The following is a 26,543-nucleotide window of genomic DNA, read 5'->3' as shown; positions in this document are numbered from 1 at the left end:
TAAAATGTTTTTTACTTCTAAAAATAACTGTCCATTTCTAAACACTGATTTTTAATACTTGACGTATACTTCTCTTTCTAAACATATATTTTTAGTTAAAAACATTAATTTTGCTTCCCTTAAAATATTTTCTGCTTCTAAACATGCTTTTTTTAATCTTTAAACATTAATTTTGAGTTGACATCATTAATTTCTAAACTTTATCTTTTTAAAATATTATTGTTTTCCGTTAGATATAAATAAACAAAATTTGACAGATTTTATATTCTTTCCATAAAATGTTTTCTACTTCTAAAAATGATTGTCCATTTCTAAACACTGATTTTTAAAACTTGACGTATACTTGTCTTTCTAAATATATATTTTTAGTTAAAAACATTAATTTTGCTTCCCTTAAAATATTTGTTGCTTCTAAACATGTTTTGTAATCTTTAAACATTAATTTTGAGTTGACACCATTAATTTCTAAACTTTAACTTTTTTTAATTATAATTGTTTTTCCTTAGATATAAATAAACAAAATTTCACAGATTTTATATATCATATAAAATATTTATTATTTTATATTCTTTCCATAAAAAAATGTTTTCTACTTCTAAAAGTGATTGTCCATTTCTAAACACTGATTTTTAATTCCTGACGTAAATTTCTCTTTCTGAGCATATATTTTTAATTAAAAACATTAATTTTACTTTCCTTAAAATGTTTTCTGTTTCTAAATATGTTGTTTAATCTTTAAACATTAATTTTGAGTTGACATCATTAATTTCTAAACTTTATCATTTTTTAATTATAATTGTTTTTCCTTAGATATAAATAAACAAAATTTCATATATATAATAATATAAATTTGGATAATTATTAAAAATATTTGTTATTATTTATATAAACTGTTTTAAAATAAAAATTATTATCTTTTTTTAAACATTGATCCAAAACATAAAATGCATAAAATATTTTCACTTTCTAAACATATTTTTTATTTTTTAATTATTGGTTTAATGAAACGAATTTCTGAACTTTGATTTAGTTTTAGAAACATTGATTTATTTTTGTTTTCCTTATATTTATTTATTGCTAAACATAAATTTTTTGTTAAGAATATTGATTTACTTTTCCACATAAATAATTAAAGAAAAACAGTAAAACAGATTTATTTGTTCAATTGTTCATGTAAATCCGTGTTTTTTCGGTTTAGTTAATTTCAATAAAATTAACTAAAGTTGTAATCTTAATACCGTTGAAAATTTATTACCGTTTAAGAAGCATTTCACGTTTTAACTTAATAGAAGAAGTTTACTCAATAATCCTGTTTTTAATAGTATTTTACTTAGTCTTAGAAAAATTGCACCATTAAACAAAGCAATTACGAAGGTCTTGTATAAAAAGATCAATTTAAATTCAATACTTTCACAAATTTCAAATTACCATTTACAGTTACAATTACTTATATCAAATTTTACCCGTGTTAACATTTATTTACATAATTATTATCATGTAATAATTATTGAGGAAAAAACTGAATAAATTTTAGTAAATGATGATTACAGTATATACAGCCAGCCATATTAAATATACAAAACCTTAAATTTATGATTCTCTAAAGCGACTAATGGGGCACTTACTAAGGATAAACTTTGCGGAATAAAGATATATTACCGAGTTTCGTCTGCGAAGAAAAATAATGTTGCTTTTACCGGAACCGATATAAAATGGTTTCGAATTTTTCATACGAACATGTAGCTTTCAAACGCGGCTGCATAGATAACAAACGGAATGAACATTATTTATATTATTTCGTAAAAAATTATAAAAGCAAACTGATAACAATAAAATACGCCACGTAACAATTTAATTGAATACACATCAATTATAGGCAGTTTCTATATTTGTTATAAACAACTTTTACTAGAAGAAAGTCTCTTTGCTCCAATTGAAATGTTTACTTTGAGCTTCGTTTTCATTGGTGCGTGCTTAAATAAATAATAGGCAAACTCGAAATTACTTTTTTTCTGCCCATTCTAATCACAATTTTAAATAACTGTGTTTTTTAACTTGTACAAACGAATTTCATATGCGTAACAAACATAAATAACGTACCCAACTGTAAATTCCATTATTCCTTCTACATTACGTATAAAAACTTTAGTTTAATAATATTAGTAATTAGTTAATTAACATCCACTAAAACATAAGGTCTGTTCAAATCGGAAACCGTTAAGTATTAATTTAAATCAAATTTTTGATATGTACCAATTAAAATTGATCAATCCCAAAACGTCGGATTATAAACATAATGTTGTTATATGTTGTCATTTTGTGTGTGTTTATTTAATAAATATTTCCTAATTAGTACGAATTAACAATCGTTAAGGCCGATAGCTAATTCGACTTTTCCTACTACATCACCGATTTTATTGCCATACATCGAACCACTTAATAACATCAAGAGGAGCACTGGAAACCTGAAGATCAACTGTTACATCATAATGCAGGAGCAATGAACTAAATCTTGAGGAAATGTAAAACACTGATAAATATGAATATTCAAACAAATACATGTAAAAATATTTATTTTTTTACATATGACTAGCAATAATTACTAATAATACAAATAGTTCAAATTCAGGTAAATTTTATAACTAAAGGTGGATTTTCTATACATTTACTTTTCTTTCTAAAAATTATTTTTTAATTTTAAGCATTGATTTTTATAGATTTTTTTCTACTTCTAGAAAATGATTTAATTTTCTAATTTTCTTTCTTTCTAAACATTTGTTTTAAAGAAATATTGATTTATAATACTAGAAATTAATTTTTATTATTAAATATTGACTTTTTGTAATTTTTTTCTATATCTAGTAAAAGATTTAACTTTCTAATCTTTATTTCTTTCTAAACATCACTTTTCAAAATATTTTTTAATTATTGATTTTTTTCTAAACGTTGATTTTTATTATTAAGCAGTGATTTTCTTGAAGCCATTTTTTATAAACAATAACAGATTTAACTTTCTAAACATTTATTGTTTTCTAAATATTTGTATTGAATAAAATACATTTTCTAAAGAGGTACTTATTTTTCAAAAATTTAATTTTTTACCATAAGCATTTATTTCTCTTTTTATATATAGCAATAGATTTAAATTTCTAAATACTTATTTTTCTTTCTAAACATTAATTTTCAATAATATATATTTTAATAATATGTTGATTTAGTTTTCTAAGCATTTATTCTTTGTTCTTTGTAGATTTTTTATAACTTGTAATAGATTTAACCTTCTAAACATTTATTTATCTTTATAAACATTAATAATAATAAAATACATTTTCATTTTTAAAGTATTTATTTCTTTTTGTGGACTTTTTTATATCTAAACGTTAATTTTTAATAATATTTTTTTAAAGAGACATTGATTAAATTTTCTAAAAATTGATATTTAATCTCAGCATTTCATTTTTTGTAGACATTTTTTATAACTAGTAATAGATTTAACTTTCTAAACATTTATTTTTCTTTCTAAATATTAATTATAACTAGTTAACTCAATTAACTTTCTAAACATTAAGTTTTAACAAAAAAAACATTTTCTAAAAAAACACTAATTTATTTAAAAAAAAAAAATGAATTTTAATCTTAATCTTTCATTTTTTTTTTGTAAAGAATTTTTACACCTAAACATTTATTTATCTTTCTAAGTATTAAATTTTATTAAAATATAACTTTTTTTCATTCTAAGAATAAATTTAACTTTCTAAACATTTATTTTTCCTTTCAAATATTAATTTCTAAAGATATATTTTTTAAGGAAATATTAATTTAGTTTTCTAAAAATTAAGTTTCAATCTCAAACATGTGTTTTTTAGAATTTTTTCTGTATAAACAGTTATAACAAAACACATTTTCTAAAAGAAACACTGATTTATTACAAAAAAACAATAAATTTTAATCTTAATCATTTATTTTTTTTTTTGTAAACAATTTTTGTATTTAAGAATGCATATAATTTTCTAAATATTTATTCATCTTTCTAAACATTAATTTCTAAAAATATATTTTTTAAGGAAATATTAATTTAGTTTTAATCTTAAACATTTGTTTTTTAATAGTTTTAGTTAACTTTCTAAACATTAAGCTTTAATAAAAAACATTTTCTAAAAAAACACTGGTTTATTTAAAAAAAAAATGAATTTTAATCTTAATCGTTTATTTCTTTTTATAAACATTTTTTATTTCCAAAAATAGATGTAACTTTCTAAACATTTATTAATATCTAAATATTAATGTTTAATAAAATACATTTTTTTAAAGAAATATTGATTTATTTTTCAAACAACTGGTTTCTTTCTTGGGCATTTTTTTCTTTTTATGAACATTTTTTATATTTAAGAATAGATTTAACTCACTAAACATTTATTTTTCTTTCTGAACATTAATTTCTAATAATATATTTTTAAATGAACTTTAAATTTAGTTTTCTAAAAATTAACTAGTAAACTTTGTTAACTTTCTAAACATTTAGTTTTAATAAAATACTAAAACTAGTTTTTTTTTTAAATTTATTTATTTAAAAAAAAATGAGTTTTGATAATTATATAACAACAACATTTTTTGACAATCGTTAACATAGTTTTCTAAAAATTAATTTTCAATTTCAATCATTTATATTTTAGTAGACATTTTTTATAACTAGTTAACTTACTTAACTTTCTAAACACATTTTCTAAAGAAATAATGATTCATTTTTCAAAAAACTGATTTTTAATATTAAGTACTTATTTCTTGTTGGTGACATTTTTTATGTAGTTACAGATTTAACTTTCTAAACATTTATATATATATATATATATATATATATATATATATATATATATATATATTTCTAAACATTAATTTTAAATAAAACATTTTTCAATAAATCATAATTTATTTTTTTTTAATTGATTTTTATTTAATCTAACACTTTCTAAATTAACTTTAGTAGATTTTTTATATATCTGATAATAATTTTAATATATTTTTAATTTTTTACTTTTAATAAATTTCTTTATTTTCTTCATATTTGTATTTTTTGTCAATTTTTAAAGATAAAACATTTTGTTAACCAATTCAATAATACCTTATTTATAAATTAAAAAGAGAATCTTAGTAAAAAATGAAAAAATTAAAATCTTCTAAAGGCCTAGGGAAGAATGCAATTCTATCGAGTTAAAATATTGATCGAAGTAATCGATAATCCAGAGCGACCGTAAACAGTCAAACAAACTGAAGAAACACAGCCCATTAAGTGGCAGATAATGACAGCAGGAAAAAGAGCGCCGTATCAGCACTTACATAACACCGAAAGAGTAACGAACTAGATGTTACCGAAATGTGAATACAGAAGAGCAGATAAGCCTCCGCCATCGATCCAATGATAAGCTTCGCAAGTTATAAATATGTGATATTCCACCTGCCGCAAGAAAGCCGACGGTTTAGAGTGGAGGAACCCCACCACCGAGGAACCTCTTCGGCCGCGGTTGAGGCAGGAAAAGAAGCAGTCCGCCGTTTGGCAAAGCATTTCTGTTGTGGTTGTGACCGTGAACGCACCGCAAAAGACAAGGCCAAGGCCGGACGGTTCTGTACAACAGTCCACCCAGTGTCAGTGTCATCTCACGCAGGCCGGCGCTTTTCCGTGCACCATCCCAACGTTTGAAGAAGCGGCAACGGCAGCACACACGGAAGGAAGCGCTAAGGTAGGTGCATTGCTCCTCGCGGGCGCCACACACCGGACCCCATCGGGCCTTTCGCGAAACCGCTGCCGGTGTGTCATTTTACGTTCGGAACGCATCATCGTCGTCCGCGGACAAGTGATACGCACATAACACCATCGGATCCACCATCATCTCGATCGATCTTCTTTGGATTAATCATTTTTGCGGAGTGTATGACGAACTAACTCGATACTGAGCTAAGGTAAGAAAGGGACTGTATCTTCAAGATTGGGTTTTTGAGTGCCGTTTTTGAACTACACAAAATATTTCTTCTAAATAATATTTCAAAGTTACAAGACCAATTTTTCAACTGCTCAAAAATTATCTTCCAAAAAATATTTTGAAACTTTACCAAATAAGTCAAAAAATATATTTCAAATAAAATTTTGAAATAAAATTATTTTCTTCTTTTTGAACAATTTTAGCCATTCTAAAAGTATCTTCTAATTTTTTGAAATTAAAAAATATTCCTTATTAAATTTTTAATCTCAAAAAAAATATCTTCCTAAAGAAAATTTGAACCATACAAAATATTTCTTCAAAGTTAAAAAATATTTAAAAATATCTTCTAAATAAAATTTTTAAAATTAAAAAAATAGAAGTCAAGTTAAACAATTTCTTAAAAAATTTGAACCACTCAAAAAAATTCTTAAAATATCTTCTAAAATACCTTCTAATTAAAACTTTTAAAATTAAAAAAAAATATTAGTAAAATATTCTAAAATATCTTCTAAATAAGACTTTTGAAATTAAAAATTTTAAGCCACTCAAAAAATTTCTTCAAAATATTTTAAAGTTAAAAATATTTTAAAATATCAAATTTTTAAAATTAAAAAAGTACTTCTAGAAATTTTGAAAGAATTCTCAGGCAAAATAATGAGAGAAATAAAATAGAGAAAATATCTTCTAAATTAAATATAATCTGTTTATAAAAGGAAGAATTTTAGTCACTTTTTTATTTATTAAATAAAATAACTAATAATTACACATTTTATGTAATTATATTTAACTGTTAAAAGTGGAAAAAATATTTTTTTTATGAAAACTTATATAAATTAATAAATTATATTGATAAACAGTTTTTTAGTCTTAAACTATCATTATTTATTATTTTCAATAATTATTGCTCAAATTAAACAAAATATAAAAATAAAAAAAATACTTTGGAAATAAATAATAGGAAAACTTAAGGCAAATTTAATTTCACAGTAAAAATACAAAGCTTCAAAATGAATGAAAATGTTCTTAAAATTTTAAAATGTACAAATAAATCTTAATATTAATAATTATTTATTTAGTAATAAGTGATAAATTCAAATAAAAAATAATTCTTATAAAAATTTTCAAATATTAAATATCTGTAAATATCTTAAAAATATTAAATTTGTACAACTAAATTTTACAAAATAATAATTATTTATTGAGCAATAAACTGAAATAAAAATTGATTTTTATTAAAATTTTGTTAAAAATACCATTACAAAAATGAGTATTTGTAAATATTCTAAAAATTTTAATTGTGTACAAATAAATCTTATAAAATAATAACTATTTATTGAACAATAAACTGAAAAAAAAAATTATTCTTATTAAAATTTTATTAAATATAACAATTATAAGAATAAATTTCTATTTTAAATATAATAATTATTTATTAAGGAATAAATTAAAATAAAAAATAATTCTTATTAAAATTTTACCAAATGTAAGCTTAAAAAATTAATGTCTGTCAATATTTTAAAAATTTTAAAAATATACATATAAATCCTACAAAATAATAATTATTTATTGAACAAGAAACTGAAATAACAAAATATTCTTATAAAAATTTTTCCAATATTACAATTACAAAAGTAAATATCTGTAAATATTTTAAAAATTTTAAATTACAACAAATAAATCTTTAAAATAATGATTATTTATTAGATAATATATTGAAACAAAAAACAATAATTATTTACTTAACAAACTGAAATAAAAATGATTCTAATTAAATTTATATTAAATATTACAATATAAGAATATATTTCAGTAAATAGTACAAATAATTATTCAATGAACAATAAACAGAAATAAAAAATAATTCTTATTAAAATTTTCAAATATTTATGTTTAAATTTATAATTCGTTTATTACTTACTACATTGGAAATTGATAGTTAAACGAAATTGAAATGAATTTTACTAAAAATATGTTTTATGAAACTATTGATAACTGTAAAAAGACAATTTATTGAAAAAACATAAATAAATATGAAATTTATAAAATTTTATAATATATTTTTTATTATTTTTACAGTAATAATGTAATATAAACAAAATATTATATTTCTCTTGTATAATGTTGTAAACAATTCAAGTGTTAATTTTAGTATTTTTTGTTAATATTAATAAACTTTATAATATTGAAATTAAAAACTAAATTTTATTTAAACAACTTTATGAAACATTAAATAACTTACAAAAAAATTAAGAAAGGAAATTTAAATGTAGTTTTATAATAAAGAAGTTTAGTATTGTTACAGAGATGCTTGGTAAATTTTAGCAGTAAAATTATTCCTGCTTTGTGACTCGTAGAACCTAATTGCTGCTAAATAACAATTAAAAATCTATAAAATATCCATTTTATTTTAATATATTTAATTTTTAATATAACAAAATAATTAATATTATATGTGTATGAATAAATTGAAACAAATAATATTAATAATATATTGATTATAATTATAGTTATTTATGTTACATTTATTACGTAATTTTTAATGTAAAAATATTTATATTTGAAATTTATATCAGAAATTAATTGTATTAATTAATTATTTGCATATTGGTTAGAAATAAATTTTGCCATAAAATTGTGAAATTGAAAACTTTATTATGGAAACAATAATCGAATATATAAATTTAATTAAGGAAGTCCAACAAACAATATATATTTTCGACATGGATATTTTAATTTAATGTATTTTTATTAATTAATATCAAGCCCTAAAATATCGTTAAATCAGTTGTAATGTTAAAAGGTAATTTTTCATTTTAATTGTTATTTGAATTGAATTATTTTCATTTTTGTTACAATAAATGTTATTATATTAATCCTGCTAAAATAATCCTGCTGAAATTTTTAATGAACTAAATATTTTGTGTAGAAATTAATTAATTAATTAATTGGCCAAAAACCCAACGAAGATGTATTCTCTTCTTGCCCATAAATAATTTTTTTGTAGCAAAGTGTTGAAAGTTATTGTTTATACCATAAATGAATGAGCCCCATATTTTTACGGCTGACGGCCTCCCGTTCTGTGCGATGAAGTTTTTGCATCCGAATACCTATATCATTATGGCCCCGTAATAGTTTCATAATGCATACTTGAATTTTTAAAAAGCCTTGAAAGTGAACTTAGTGAATCTAGTCAATGGAACACGACCCAACAACAAATGGAATACGATTATTAAAATGAATAATAGCTTCAGTTTTAAGTTGTGTTTATCACGTTCACCCTCATTTATGGTTTCCATGTTTAATTCATAAATGTACATCAATAACCTGTACTTGTAAGTCCTTGAGCCCGTTCAATTATGATTTCTGTTGCGGCTGGAAAAATGCGAAAACACCTGTTTAGAAAAACCGTCGTCCGATTGATAACTGGTAACGATAATGTCAATTAGGATAAATTGTGCCGTAAATAAAAACGCCCTGAAATCTGATAATTAGATCAGCCTCCATTTTTTTCTTGTTTTCGGATGAAGATCAACAACCTGCTTGAAACGGCGTCTGGGTAATGGTACAAACTTAGTTATTTAAACGACAATGGTGGAAACAATGGGGAATAACTACCGGGCACAATGGTTATTATATGATTTGTTAAAAAATAACTCAACGCCCATGTCTGTGGTTGAAAACCATGCTTGTGCACACACTGCGACTGTTCAATACGAGTTATTAATGAATGGAAGAATTGAAAGTTAATTCTAATGGTGGTCGATTATGAACTTCACTTTTATGTCCTTCTGTGTCAACAACCGAATAACTTCTACTTATTTAGTTTTATTTATTATGACGTTCACGTTATGACGTTAAATTTATTTACCTTTTTTCGGTTGTTAATAAATTTAAACGTTGGATAAACAGTTATCATCGATTGATCACCGTTAGCCTGAGGCACAGTACTACCAAAACAGGCACCTTGAAATTAACATAACACATGTTTAAAAACTTAATTATTTAAACGACAGTGGAGAAAACAATGGAAAGTAACTACCAGGATCAATGATCTTTGTATAATTTGCTAAAAAATAACTTGGAGTCCATCACTGGTGTTCTGTATTACTAATCGATCATGAACTTCAGTTTTATGTTATTCTGTGTCAATTAATGAATAATTTATGGTACTTACCACTTATAATTTTATTTATTGTGATATTCTCATAGTCTTAATCATCATGAGAATAAATTTATTTACCTAATTTGGGGTAGTAACTCAATTTAAACATTAGGCTTATCATTAACAAAGCCAATCATCGATTGAAAACTATCAGCCTGAAGTATGGTGCTGCCAAAATAAGTACCAACACTTTGAAATTAACTTATGGTTATAAACCACAATGGAGAAAAAACACAAAGAAAAAAAGTAACTACCAAGATCAATGATCATTATATAATTTATTAAAAAATAACTTGGAATCCATCTCTCATGTTGAAATTTGTACCAGTAATAGTAAGTCATTATGAACTTCAGTTTTATGTTATTCTGTGTCAACAACTGAATAATTTCTGGTACATCATCTTCCACTTATAGTTTTATTTATTGTGACATTCTCACAGTCTTAATCATCATGAGAATAAATTTATTTACCTAATTTGGGGTAGTAACTCAATTTAAACATTAGACTAATCATTAACAAAGCCAATCATCTATTGAAAACTATCAGTCTGAGGTACGGTACTACCAAAATAAGTACCAACACTTTGAAATTAACTTATGGTTATAAACCACAGTGGAGAAAAAACAATGAAAAGTAACTACCAAAATCAATTATCTTTATATAATTTGTTAAAAAATAACTTGGAGTCCATCTCTCTCATGTTAAAATTTGTACTGGTATTAGTAAGTGATTATGAACTTCAGTTTTATGTTATTCTGTGTCAACAACTGAATAATTTCTGGTACGTCATCTTCCACTTATAGTTTTATTTCTTGTGACATTCTCACAGTCTTAATCACCATGAGAATAAATTTATTTACCTATTTTGGGGTGGTAACTCAATTTAAACATTAACAAAGCCAATCATCTATTGAGAACTATCAGCCTGAGGTACGGTACTACCAAAATAAGCATCAACATTTTGAAATTAACTTATGGTTATAAACCACAGAGGAGAAAAAGTAATGGAAAGTGACTACCAAGATCAATGATCTTTATATAATTTGTTAAAAATAACTTGGAGTCCATCTCTCTCATGTTGAAATTTGTACTGGTATTAGTAAGTGATTATGAATTTCAGTTTTATGTTATTCTGTGTCAACAACTGAATAATTTCTGGTACGTCATCTTCCACTTATAGTTTTATTTATTGTGACATTCTCACAGTCTTAATCATCATGAGAATAAATTTATTTACCTAATTTGGGGTAGTAACTCAATTTAAACATTAACAAAGCCAATCATCTATTGAGAACTATCAGCCTGAGGTACGGTACTACCAAAATAAGCACCAACACTTTGGAATTAACTTATGGTTATAAACCACAGAGGAGAAAAAGCAATGGAAAGTAACTACCAAGATCAATGATCTTTATTTCTCATCTTAAAATCAGTGCTAGTCTCAGTAAGTGATGAACATCAGTTCAAGTTATTCCGTGTCAACAACTGAATAATTTCCAGTACATCAAGAGCCACTTGTAGTTTTATTTATTATGTCATTCACACGGTCTTAGTCATTATAAAAATAAATTTATTTACTTTTTTAACGATAGTTAATCGATTTAAATATCAGACTAACAGTTAACGAAGCCAATCATCGATTGATTATCATAAGCCTGAGGCATGGTGGTACCAAAATGAACATAAGCTTAGATTTTTAAACAATAATAGTGGAAACAATTTCTTCTATTAGTAATCGATTAGGAACTTAAGTTTTAAGTTATTCTGAGTCAACAACCGAATAATTTCTGGCACATCTCCCACTTGTAATTTTATTTATTATGACATTCACACGGTCTTAGTCACTATAAACATAAATTTATTTACTATTTTGTTGTTTTTTTTTTGGCAGTGACTCAGTTTAAAGGTTAAATTAACCGTTAACAAAGCCAATCATCGATTGATGATCGTCATTTAGGTACCAAAATAAAGACCAGCACATGAGAATTAACATACGATCGTATTCGCCTACTGGAACCATTTACAAGTGCCCGTTATTAACGACATGTCTGTTAGACGACCTTTATTAAACGGCGTACCGTTCCGTGAGGCATATGTTCCTTCCATAAAAGCACGAAAAATATACCATGTCACCGTACCGATGCGTCGACGCATTTTCAATCTCAAAAACTTCATTAAAATGGTAATGGCCAATTTGGCCGATATTAATTGGCCGTTGTATTCATGCCGGCATACGTTTTAATCACATTTTCATATATATTGGCTGTATGAAATTATTAATGGCATCAATGGCAGGAAATTTTGACACACCATGATGTTGACCCATAAAAATCAATACGCACGAACTGGCGTACCTGTTTGTGCCGGTAATTGCACGGTGCTGATAAAGGCAATCGTAAGGTTTACATGCATCACCTCTCGCCCATAATTTTATTTGATGCCAGTTAAACAATATTGATTAACTGTAGATGAAGACTTAATGAAATTATCCAGGCGGCCATAATTCATCTTGTGGTTGGTTGGTATTTCGTGTTTTTAGCGAAATGATTACGTTTATATTTATGTTCCTGCACATTACATTTCCTTAATTGTGCATTTAAATCTCTGTAAATGGATGCTGGGTTTTTTCTTTTTTCGGAATTGTTTAGATAACGCATCTAACTTTTATGGTAAATGGGGATAATTTGCATTTTTATTTTCCTTACATCGGCTCTAATGTTTGTACGCTACTATTTTGATAAATTTAAATGTCTGTTTTACCTCTACGCTTGTAAATAAATGTCACCTTTAAGATAAGACGTTCAATTTACATTAGCGGTTCAATCTTTGGTTATGTTACAGCTTGTAACATGCACATCAATTAGCCACACTGTCACATAACACATAACTTTTCAATTATTACAATGTTTATTAGTGTTTCTACACGTCTACCATAATCATAGATTCCAAACAATTAAAGTTGTACAAAAAATTAAAGTTATATAATTATAATTTCATTGAAGCTATGGATAAAATAATTTTCAATAGTTTTAATGAAACTATATCAATATTTTTCTAAAAACACCAATAAAATTCACAGTTTTTGAATGTCAGTCATCAAATCAATCAATGTTTTTGACAAAATTTAAGTAAACAACTTATAATTTCTTTAAAGCCATGGATAAAATAATCTTGTGAAGCTATATTAAATGTTTTACTAAATATTCTTTGACAACTAATAGTTTCTGAATGTTAATAATACAATTAATCAATAAAAGTAATACAAAAAAATTAAAGTTATCTAATTATAATTTCCTTGAAGCTATGGATAAAATAATTTTCAATAGTTTTAATGAAACTATATCAATATTTTTCTAAAAACACCAATAAAATTCACAGTTTTTGAATGCCAGTCATCAAATCAATCAATGTTTTTGACAAAATTTATGTAAACAACTTATAATTTCTTTAAAGCCATGGATAAAAGAATCTTGTGAAGCTATGTCAAATGTTTTACTAAATATTCTTTGACAACTAATAGTTTCTGAATGTTAATAATACAATTAATCAATAAAAGTAATACAAAAAAATTAAAGTTATCTAATTATAATTTCCTTGAAGCTATGGATAAAATAATTTTCAATAGTTTTAATGAAATTATATCAATATTTTACTAAAAACACCAATAAAATTCACAGTTTTTGAATGTCAGCCATCAAATCAATCAATGTTTTTGACAAAATTTATGTAAACAACTTATAATTTCTTTAAAGCCATGGATAAAAGAATCTTGTGAAGCTATGTCGAATGTTTTACTAAATATTCTTTGACAACTAATAGTTTCTGAATGTTAATAATACAATTAATCAATAAAAGTAATACAAAAAAATTAAAGTTATCTAATTATAATTTCCTTGAAGCTATGGATAAAATAATTTTCAATAGTTTTAATGAAACTATATCAATATTTTTCTAAAAACACCAATAAAATTCACAGTTTTTGAATGCCAGTCATCAAATCAATCAATGTTTTTGACAAAATTTAAGTAAACAACTTATAATTTCTTTAAAGTTATGGATAAAAGAATGTTGTGAAGCTATGTCAAATGTTTTACTAAATATTCTTTGACAATTAATAGTTTTTGAATGTTGATCATACAATTAATCAATAAAAGTAATACAAAAAATTAAAGTTATGTAATTATAATTTCCTTGAAGCTATGGATAAAATAATTTTCAATAGTTTTAATGAAACTATATCAATATTTTTCTAAAAACACCAATAAAATTCACAATTTTTGAATGCCAGTCATCAAATCAATCAATGTTTTTGACAAAATTTAAGTAAACAACTTATAATTCCTTTAAAGCCATGGATAAAAGAATCTTGTGAAGCTATGTCAAATGTTTTACTAAATATTCTTTGACAACTAATAGTTTCTGAATGTTAATAATACAATTAATCAATAAAAGTAATACAAAAAAACTAAAGTTATCTAATTATAATTTCCTTGAAGCTATGGATAAAATAATTTTCAATAGTTTTAATGAAACTATATCAATATTTTTCTAAAAACACCAATAAAATTCACAGTTTTTGAATGCCAGTCATCAAATCAATCAATGTTTTTGACAAAATTTAAGTAAACAACTTATAATTTCTTTAAAGCCATGGATAAAATAATCTTGTGAAGCTATATTAAATGTTTTACTAAATATTCTTTGAGAACTAATAGTTTCTGAATGTTAATAATACAATTAATCAATAAAAGTAATACAAAAAATTAAAGTTATCTAATTATAATTTCCTTGAAGCTATGGATAAAATAATCTTCAATAGTTTTAATGAAACTACATCAATATTTTTCTAAAAACACCAATAAAATTCACAGTTTTTGAATGTCAGTCATCAAATCAATCAATGTTTTTGACAAAATTTAAGTAAACAACTTATAATTTCTTTAAAGTCATGGATAAAATAATCTTGTGAAGCTATATTAAATGTTTTACTAAATATTCTTTGACAACTAATAGTTTCTGAATGTTAATAATACAATTAATCAATAAAAGTAATACAAAAAATTAAAGTTATCTAATTATAATTTCCTTGAAGCTATGGATAAAATAATCTTCAATAGTTTTAATGAAACTATATCAATATTTTTCTAAAAACACCAATAAAATTCACAGTTTTTGGATGTCAGTCATCAAATCAATCAATGTTTTTAACAAAACTTAAGTAAACAACTTATAATTTCTTTAAAGCCATGGATAAAATATTCTTGTGAAGTTATATCAAATGTTTTACTAAATATTCTTTGACAACTAATAGTTTCTGAATGTTAATAATACAATTAATCAATAAAAGTAATACAAAAAATTAAAGTTATCTAATTATAATTTCCTTGAAGCTATGGATAAAATAATTTTCAATAGTTTTAATGAAACTATATCAATATTTTTCTAAAAACACCAATAAAATTCACAGTTTTTGAATGTCAATCATCAAATCAATCAATGTTTTTAACAAAACTTAAGTAAACAACTTACAATTTCTTTAAAGCCATGGATAAAATATTCTTGTGAAGCTATATCAAATGTTTTACTGAATATTCTTTGACAACTAATAGTTTCTGAATGTTAATAATACAATTAATCAATAAAAGTAATACAAAAAATTAAAGTTATCTAATTATAATTTCCTTGAAGCTATGGATAAAATAATTTTCAATAGTTTTAATGAAACTATATCAGTATCTTTATAAAATCACTAATAAAATTAACAGTATTTGAATGTCAGTCATTAAATCAATCAATGTTTTTAACAAAATTTGAGTAAACAAATTATAATTTCTTTAAAACCATGGATAAAATAATCTGGTGAAATATTTTATTAAATATTCTTTGACAACTAATGGTTTAAACACGTCTACTGTAATCATTTTTGATGGCACACTTGTTCAATTGTTGAGCCCATAAATAACCATGTGTTATTTGTCATATTAAGCACCTGTTCTGACGGATAATTGTCTGATGTAACTTGACAAAAACCACTAACGGTACCCTTAAATTTTTGGTGGAACTTCGGCCTATAAAAATATTTCACAACCAAAGTGGCAGCCAGGAAAAGCGTAGTATCAAATTAATTAATCCGTCATACGCCGCACATTATCCGAGAACATATGTAAAGACTCCAAACAGGCTTTTTTATGTGTGTTTTTATGGTTTATCTCGTCGAACATTACACAATATCAGATAGCCATCAATTTATCTCGGAACAAAATCAGACGAAGGCGAATCACGATGGAAAAAACGGGCCCATAAACAAACAATTATTACACGCATGTCATCCATCACTTGTTTAAACAACCGGCCGCTACCATAACCTACTGACAAAATAACAGCTCGTCTCAGAACTTGTATATTATCGCCTGCCACGTGCCCAGACACATTCTTTTGTCAGTGTGGTTTCTTTTGTTGGCGCAGGTAGAGAGTTATTCAGAATTTAACACTGGGACTGTGTAATTTATGGATTGTTGGCTTGTTGGGTTACAAATGAATAACAACGAATAAATAGAGAGTCGGGATTTATTATTTGTCAATGATTACCACTAAAAGTAATTTTCTAAACAATGAACTTTAGCTTTTGTGAAGCTGTATCATATATAATATATATTCTTTTTGGACCTAATTGATTATCAATCATTAAATCAATCAAGTTTTACTGGAAATCTAAATAATCACCTTGTAATGTCTTTGAAGCTACCATCCATAAAAATAATATAAAAATCGACTTATAAATTCTTTGAAGCTATAGATAAAATAATCTTCAATAGTTTTATTAAATATTTTTATATAATTACTAATAAAACCAACATTTTATAATTGTCAATCATCAAATTAGACAAAAATAAACTGCTTATATTTTCTTTAAAGCCATGGATAAGATAATCTTGAAGCTATATCAAATATTTTACTAAATGTTCCAAATAATATGTTTTTGACTAATAGTTTTTGAATGTCAGTTATATGATTGATTAATAAAAGTATTAGAAAAAATGTTATCGACATATAAATACCTGGAAGCTGTGGATAAAATGATCTTCCATTGTTTTAATAAAGATATATCATTTTTTTTTAAACCACTAATAAAATTAACAATTTCTGAGTGTCAATCATAATTATTTCATAAAAATATTCCAAAAAGTTGTAGTTATGTAGTTATAATTTCCTTGAAGCTATGGATAAAATAATCTTCAATAGTTTTAATGAAGCTATATCGAATATTTTTTTAAAATTACTACTAAAACAAACCGATTTTGAATATCAATAATAAAATCAATGAATGTGTTAGACAAAATTATATAAGTAAACTATTTATAATTTTTTTTAAAGCCATGGATAAAATAATCTTGAAGCTATATCAAATATTTTATTAAATATTCTTTGACAACTAATAATTTCTGAATGTTAATCTTATGATTAATTAATAAAAGTGCTACAAAAAATTATCGACATAAAAATTCCTTGAAGCTATGGATAAAATAATAATAGTTTTAATGAAGATATATCAGTATTTTTTTAAATTACTAATAAAATTAACAGTTTCTGAATATCAGTCATAATTATTCAATAAAAATATTCCAAAAAGTTGTAGTTATCTAGTTATAATTCTCTTGAAGCTGTGGATAAAATAATCTTGATGAAGTTATATAAAATATTTTACTAAATATTCTTTGAGAACTAAAAATTACTAGAATTACTTATTAAATTAAATTAATTATTAAATAAAATAAGTGATGGTAAAATTGATGAAGAAGACTTAAGCTAAATTAATGGGAGATATCAATTAACATTGAAAAGTGTTTTAATATTAGTAAAGTAGAGTAAAGTTTGTAATAGACTTCTAATTAAAGAAGATTTTGATATAAGTTCATCGATTAAACGACTGTTAAAGAAGGTGATGGTGAAATTGATAAAGAAGACTTCATAAGCTATATCAATTGAAGAGTCCAATTATGGTGATTTAATTTTATCAAACATTTATTTAACATTATTTAACACCTACATTCACTGGATGAATGACAAAGAAGACAAAGCTCTTCCTGATAATTTCTTCATCAATATCCACCATTAAAATTTCCATTTCGACTCTAGCACCGTGGCCCAAAGGCCCGACCGCCGAGTGAATGATTGTGTCATCCATCGAAACGTAAAACAACAAATACCGACCGCATATTCCTTGGGCCGTGAATGGACCGGAGCGGAAAAAGATATCGGACATAACTACCATTATGGTAATTACAATGGCGCTTAATAAAGGTGAAAGTGATGCATTGCGGAGACCGAGTTCCGACCGGGTCGCCGCCATGGATCACGGCGTACCAACATTACAAATGACAATGCCGCGGCGGCGGTGATAAACTATATCCGTTGGCGGAAAAATCGGGAAACTTATTGATGCTCCGTGAACGGCCGCGGTCGTGCTAAAACTTTATTGAACAATTGACAATTACTTGCACTAAATAATCAGTTTCGCTTAATTATGTTTTCGATTAATTTAATGGCGGAGATTTTGTGTTCTTACTTCTCTTACACCTAATAATTAATAACGAACGTTGGCAGAACAAAGTGACGCAGCCTGCTTCGGTACAATGCCTCACCACCGAGGCACGAATCATTAGCCCTTATGGAGAACGGCAGGAAAAAATGATCGGGCGATGAAGCATGGGAACCATCCTGCTGAATGGCAGAGGAAAAATGCAGAAGAGTGCAGTCCTGACAATGAAAATATTAGTTGATTTAATAGTATGACTAAGAGAAATACACAACATTGTTGAAGTGGTCGTGCTTAAAGCACAATATTATTGTTTAGTAACAATAGTAATAAATGCAAATGTCGATAATAGAATTCCTGGGGAACATAATTTATATCAGCGACGGTCCGGAGGTAGGGAGCACTGGAACTGGCTGCACAACGTGATGCTCCATTTCGTATTGGAACGCAGCGTTGATGATGGTGTTCCTTCGTTCCTAAATGTGACCGGTGGTTGGGCAGCCAGCGCTGATTCGAAATCAGCGTGCGGTCAAGGGGTAAAGGTGGTTGACTGGGGACGAACGGTAGCCGGCCGAAAGATCACGCTCTCAACGGGGCTTCGGATGTTCAACGGACTAATGCCCCTTGTCGGATCCTCGAACCGTGGCACGCATTCGTATATCGGGTGACATAACCCCGCGGGGAGAGGCGAATGTGGGAAAGGCATCGAGATATCGGACTGTGTTGCGGTGGCAGGTACATGCCTGTTATAATATAGGAGTACAAAGGACAAATGCCAATTCGTGGCAACCGCAACCGATATTGATACGATAGTGCAAATATTATCTATTAGTGTTTTTTCGTTGTTCCTTGCAATTTAACAGTGATGCCTGACGGATGCCTGCTAACGTCTTTTGCAAAGGAAACACTCTTGCGGCAATGTAATTTATTCACATCGTCAATCACTTGTTTTTATCAGTATTGGTTGTCGGACAAACAAATTTATTACCACTGCGTACCAGTACTGTTATCTAAGAGTCTCAATGAAACATGTAACCGGGCAGAGATTTATTCTAGGGCCGCCTTTATGACATTAAACAGCAGTCTTCCTTTTTTTTTTGTAATTTTGTATGGCTACGCAACATAATAATGCAATTTTCAACTTTTTACCTGCTCATGAGGAAATACTAAGTAATGATAATTCTTGATGGTAGCTTGTTGAAATTGTTGCTCTTTGAGTAAAACAAAAAGTTCAACTTTTCTTTGGTAATAAATTCACTTAATCCTCAATTCCACAATTATTTAATGTTAAAAAATTTCCAAGATGCTTTTTACCGACTTTACATTATGACTCTTTCATTTATTCATAGGTCAAAGACACTATTATTTTAATACTTTTATCAGTTAATTATATGATTGATATTTAGTATTAGTCCTAAAAGAATATTTGGCAAAATATTTGATATACCTTTGTCAAATTTAATTGATCTCTTCAATGAATATGGTATCTTATGATATCTTCTTCATCTGTTTTCTTTAATATTCGTTTAGTGAATGAAATTATACCAAAATCTTCTTCAGACATTTTATTATAAACTTTACTCTTTCGTAAAATTAAGTCACTTTCAGGACAATTGTCAATTCATGTCTTCAATTAATACAGTTTATGAGTTTTTCTTCTTCATCAATAATAATCCTTTAGTGGATGAAATGATATCAAAATCTTCTTGAGACACAAGTCTTGATTGATTGATTTCTTCAATTAATATAGTTTTTGAAATCTTCTTCATCAATTTTCATCCCCTGTTTTCTTTTATAGTGGTTTAGTAGATGATCTTTCATAAAAATCTTCTTGAGACAGAAGTCTATTATAAACTTTTACTCTTTGGTAAAGTTATATCACTTTCAGGACAATTGTCTTCATAGTTAATTGATTTTTTCAATTAGTATAGTTTATGAAATCTTCTTCATCAATTGTACCATCACTTGTTTTCTTTGATAGTCGTTTAGTGGATGAACTTACATAAAAATCTTCTTCAGACAGAAATCTATTATAAACTTTACTCTTTGATGAAATTAAATCACTTTCATGACAATTGTCTTCAAAGTTAATTGATTTTTTCAATTAATATAGTTTTTGAAATCTTCTTCATCCATTCTACCATCCCCTGTTTTCTTTTATAGTGGCTTAGTAGATGAACTTACATAAAAATCTTCTTGAGACAAAAATCTATTATAAACTTTACTCTTTGATAATGTTAAATCACTTTCAGGGCAATTGTCTTCATAGTTAATTGATTTTTTCAATTAGCGTAGTTTATGAAATTTTCTTCATCAATTTTATCATCACTTGTTTTCTTTGAGAGACTTTTAGTGGATGAACTTACATAAAAATCTTCTTCAGACAGAAGTCTATAATAAACTTTACTCTTTGATAAAGTTAAATCACTTTCAGGACAATTGTCTTCAAAGTTAGTTGATTTCTTCAATTAATATAGTTTATGAAATATTCTTCAGCAATTTTACCATCACCTGTTTCCTTTAATAGTCGTTTAGTAGATGAACTTACATAAAAATCTTCTTCAAACAAAAGTCTATTAAAAACTTTACTTTTTGATAAAGTTAAATCACTTCCAGGACAATTGTCTTCAAAGTTAAATGATTTCTTCAATTAATACAGTTTATGAAGTATTCTTCATCAACTTTACCATCACCTGTTTCCTTTAAAAGTCGTTTACTGGATGAAATTGTATCAAAATCTTCTTCACACACAACTCTATTATAAACTTTACTCTTTGGTAAAATGAAATCACTTTCAGGACAATTGTTTTCAAAGTTAATTGATTCCTTCAATTAATACAGTTTATGAAGCCTCCTTAATCAATTTTAGTATCACCTGTTCCTTTATTAGTCATTTAATTGATGAAGATGTTAAGTTAGAGAAGTCCATTATAAACTTTATTCTTTTGAAAAATTACATCATTTTCAGGACATTCGTCATCAAAGTTAATTAGTCCCTAATAATAAAGTTTATAGTCTTCTTTATCACTCACTAATAAAACATTCTTTATGAAGATATCCATTAGAAACTTTACTCTTTGGTAAATCGTCTTAGGACTTAATTGATCTCTTCAATTAATACAATTTATAATGTCTTTCCGCCATCATTTTTTTAAGTAATCATCTTTAATATTTATTTAGTTGCTGAAGCTGCTAATTTACCTCATAAAACCTTCATGCAAGAAATCAATTTTATTCATGGATAAAATACGTTAAATAATGAATGAATCTTGTTAAAGCCGGCTTTAATTCTTTATTGTTTACTGATGAGACTTTTTGTAATTTCGTTCACGCATCACAAACTTACTGAAATTAGACGTACCCTCCGCTAGATCTGATGGTACTGATCATATTGTAATGATCACTTACCTGGAAACAAAAACCAACGTAATTATGTGTACATTGACATTTTTCTAAATAATAACTATAACAATAATGGAAATCAACGAAGCCAAAACCATCGAGTTTTTAATTGTATAATCTTCCGTCCAGTTTTTGTCCAGTATTAGCTTAAGATAAGATCATTGTATCCTGTTTGCGTCTTTAATTTATAATTATTAATAAGGCAATAATACGATATTTATTAGATAGAGCCATTGCGAGAAGATATTATCTTTCATTCACCGAGTCCAACTGGAAGGCAAGCCAAACAAAAAGCAAGAAACGCGGTTCAAAAGTTCATCCGTAGCAAGGAAATTGTTTTCACCATGAATCCAAACTGGTATTTTATGTGCGGAATGAAAGCCGAAACGAAGAGGAAGAAAAGAAAAACCGACACTAAGTAATTTGAATTCGTAGCCATACATTAAACCCATACCGCGAACACACATTATAAATTCACGTCGGGCAACGAAGAATCCGTGGCCAATGGGCGATAAAGCGGGGGTGTGCGGAATGCGATGGGGCATCGATCAAAATTGCTAAAGAGTCGTTCGTCCGTCTGTCCCCGGCAATCATCCGGCCATCTGCTCATCGGCATTAGCGTGCTGATTTATATTTTCTTAATAGGTTGGAAATGGCGGTTTGAGCTGCACGACTTCCTTCCAACCTTGGCTAATGCGACAGGTCGGTTTTGACGATGGAGACCTTTAACGGAGGCAAGTGTCAAGTTGCATTTGGCTCAAGTTGTGGGCTGCAGCCATTTAAATCATGGAGAAGGTGCATGCAACCTCAAAACAAGTGCTGCATCTCACCTTCCTTGACTTAAACAAGACTTTGATGAGGATGAAAGGGAAATTAGGGCTCCCACTTGAACTATCTGATGAACCGTCCTTAAAATTGTCTTGTGCAAGTCCCTCACCTGCCCCATTTATTGGATGTTGACAAGAATATGTGGAGGAACTGTTATCATATCCTCGATTAAGGGTCGCCCCCCCAATTGTCTTAGAAAAGGCGAATTAGCCAGGCCCACCAATAATGGGTGGTCCCGCCGTTTGTCAATGCGAACGTAATTTATATTTGTTATTCGGAATGTCCGGAATGCGAATCCCCCCATCAGGACCGCTGATCCACCCTTAAATTCCTCCGCACTAAGTAATTTCGGGGCTTACGCCGTCTACGGCAATCCGGGAGGCCGAAATCTCAGCTACTCCATTGGATTTCGATCCGGTCGTATTTATGTTTTGATTACGCGGCGGCTCAGCCAACACACACACACACACATCCCCTGTCAGCAGATCTAATTTCTAAACCCCCACATTATGGACCGTATTTATGGGGCAAAAAATTGACACTATCTTAAGTCAGCAGACTAATAATATTCTTTATTTGTTTCAGGATAAAGCCACTACGTTCTTTGATTTGGAGTTGGTAAGTCACAATTGATTATTTTAATATTCAGCTCATAGGTCTTAGTTGGCCATTGTCGTTATGGAGGTAACTTCCTCCTCTGGGCCGGAAGCAACGAATTCTTCGCGTGTACCCGACACTTATACAAGGGTAATCGAAAAGCATACAAGTCTAGACAAAACGAGACAAGTATAATGTTGAGGCATGGTGTTGTTAATTAATAGAAAATAAAGCAAGCGTGCACATGCACGCCAAGTTGATGAGTTAAAGTGTGTGCATCAGAATACATCAACTACCGGAACTGCATTAGATTTAATTAAAAAATTGCTACCTTAATGAAAAGAACTAACAGTACGAGCAAATAATGTTGTGTATGTACATCATAATCGATTATACATCGTGTGGGAAAATGTGTGTGTACCCAGTTTAACGGTTAATGTTAATTTTTCCGTGGCTCACGTAAGAATGGGAACGTTACCGGACAATATATTTCAAATCTAGATTCATTATTTTGTATTCATTGAGCCACCCGACTGGTCCCGCCTGAATTTATATTGTGGTGGTCGAATTCATACACCTAACTACCGTGAGACTAGTACCACCAAGCAGTACGTCAAATCAATGATTAGACTCAAGTCTCCGAGGCACAAAGACAAAGAATGGTTGGTAATTCTTTCGGCACACAAAATGCGACATGCAATCGCATCTGGGACACTAACCCGTTGAAATTGCCTTGTAGTACCATTACGGGTACGTGTTTTACGCGTTCCGAAAAATTCTTATTGGGTTGAGTCGTGTGAATCTGGTTTTTTTCGGTACATAAAGCACACTGACACAATTCGCGTAACTGGTGTATCGGCTGCGTTTGTAGCTCGTGTCGTTTTTTGGCGTTCGACGGCGACGACGAAAGTGACAGGACGCCGTTTCTTTTATTGTTATTTTTTTTTTCTTTGCCAGCGAGTCGGCGGCCTAGAAAATGTTTCTCATGATTATTGTTGATGTCGGTGTCGTGTTGCGTCGCAATTCTGTTTTCATAATTCGCGGTCGAATTGTGTTTGTGGAGGAGAATGGATGTCAATTAGAATTGTTACCCTCCTGAGCCAGATGCAAAGTTGGTCTTTTAGTTTATCGTTGGCAATTATTATTGAAAATATTCATTAAATTAAATACGTATTTATTATTATTATCAAATATTTGTTTATTCAAAATTATCTTCTTTGGATAATTATAAATTTTTGATAATTGTCTATTTTTGTTAATTATAAAGACGATTATAAAATTTTAATAATTATCAACTTTTTGATAGTTTTTTCCATATCAAGAAAATGAAATCTATATAAATAATACTTAAAATTTGTAATTTATCTGAATAATTACCAAAATTTGATAGATAGATAGATAACTGTATTATTAATTTTTGATAAATTTGACAGATATCTATAATTATATAGTAAATTATATAGTTAACAAGATAATTGCCTTTTGATGTGGAAAATAATTATGATAATTTGGTAATCATCAAATCAGATATCAGATGTTTTAGAATTTGAAATTGAAAAATTCAATATCAATGGAATTATAAAAAATTATCAATAAATAAATTTAATAATTAAAACTTTATAATTATCTGGAACATTATAAAATCTTGACAGAGATTTAGATAATTAACAATAAAATTGTTAATATTCAATATTTAATAGTTTCAGAATAACTATGATATATTTATTATAAATATCAGACTATTCAGAAATTTTATTTTTATTTAAATAATTATCATTCATATTGACTAAAATTTTATAATTATCACTATTTAATAATGATCTGTATGTTTACAAAAGTGTGTAAATTATCAGATATTTATTATAAATCAGTTTTTTTGATTGTGGTAATTATCAATATTTAATAATTATATCAATATTTAATAATTATGTAACAAATTTTGAAAATTATCAGATAATTGCAATAAATATCAGATTTGATAAAATTTTATTTCTATCTATATAATTATAATAAATTTAATCATGATTAAAATTTTATAGTTAATGGGATAATTATCAATTTTTGATCAGTATTATAATTAGATAAATATTATGATAATTATCTATTAATAATAATTTTTTGGATATTTATTAAATATTGAAAATTATCACATATTTATGAGAAAAATTAGACATATTTAGTAATTAAGTAATAATTATCAAAATTTGAAAGATACTCAGATAATTAATTAATCATTTTTGATAATGTTCAAAATTTAATAGTATCTAAATAATTATCAGATATTTTTATGAATAAAATTTCTATTTAGATAATTATCATAATTTGATAATTAAATTTTATAGTTAATGAGCTAATAATCAATTTTTGATAATTATTATAATTTGATAAATATTGTTATTTATCAATTTATAATAATTTTTTGGATATTCACCAACTAAAATATTAAAAATTATCACATATTTATTAGAAAAATCAGTAATATTTAATAATTAAGTGATAATTATCAAAATTTGAAAGATACTCAGATAATTATCAATTTTTGATAATGATCAAGAATTGACAGTATTTGAATAATGAGCAGATATTTTTATGAATATCAGTTTTGGTAAAATTTTATTTCTATCTAGTTATAATTATTAAAATTTGATAAATATTATGATAATTAACAATTTATAAAAAATATTGAAAATAATAACACATTTATTAGAAAAATCAGTAATATTTAGTAATTAAGTGATAATTAACAATTTTTGATATTGATCAAAATTTGATTGTATTTGAATAATTATCAGATGTTTTTATGAATATCAGTTTTAGTAAAATTTAATTTCTACCTAGATAATTATCATAATTTGATAATGATTAAAAATTTATAGTTAATAAATAATTATCAATTTTTAATAATTATTATAATTTGATAAATATTATCATAATTATCAATTTATAAAAAATATTGACAATTATCACATATTTATTAAAAAATCAGTAATATTTAGTAATTAAGTGATAATTATCAAAATTTATACGATACTCAGATAATTA

At 26.5% G+C, this 26,543-nt stretch overlaps 2 protein-coding genes across 4 annotated transcripts in view; one reads left to right on the top strand and one right to left on the bottom strand.

Annotated features, from left to right (window-relative positions):
• Window positions 1-26,543, bottom strand: part of LOC109603008 (autophagy-related protein 16-1) — a 566,938-nt gene that overhangs the window by 367,982 nt on the left and 172,413 nt on the right. The window lies entirely within an intron of this gene.
• The window catches only part of LOC109604430 (uncharacterized), a 177,392-nt gene continuing 156,450 nt past the window's right edge, over window positions 5,602-26,543 (top strand). Inside the window, exons 1-2 of the mRNA XM_049965152.1 lie at window positions 5,602-5,735; window positions 23,490-23,522. The gene's annotated coding sequence lies outside the window, so the exon portion shown is untranslated. The remainder of the gene's footprint in view (window positions 5,736-23,489; window positions 23,523-26,543) is intronic.

This window comes from Aethina tumida, chromosome 3 (assembly GCF_024364675.1).
Source record: "Aethina tumida isolate Nest 87 chromosome 3, icAetTumi1.1, whole genome shotgun sequence".
Classification (NCBI taxonomy): domain Eukaryota; kingdom Metazoa; phylum Arthropoda; class Insecta; order Coleoptera; family Nitidulidae; genus Aethina; species Aethina tumida.
The sequence above is the reverse complement of the archived record's forward strand: the minus strand, read 5'-3'. Positions and strand labels throughout refer to the sequence as shown.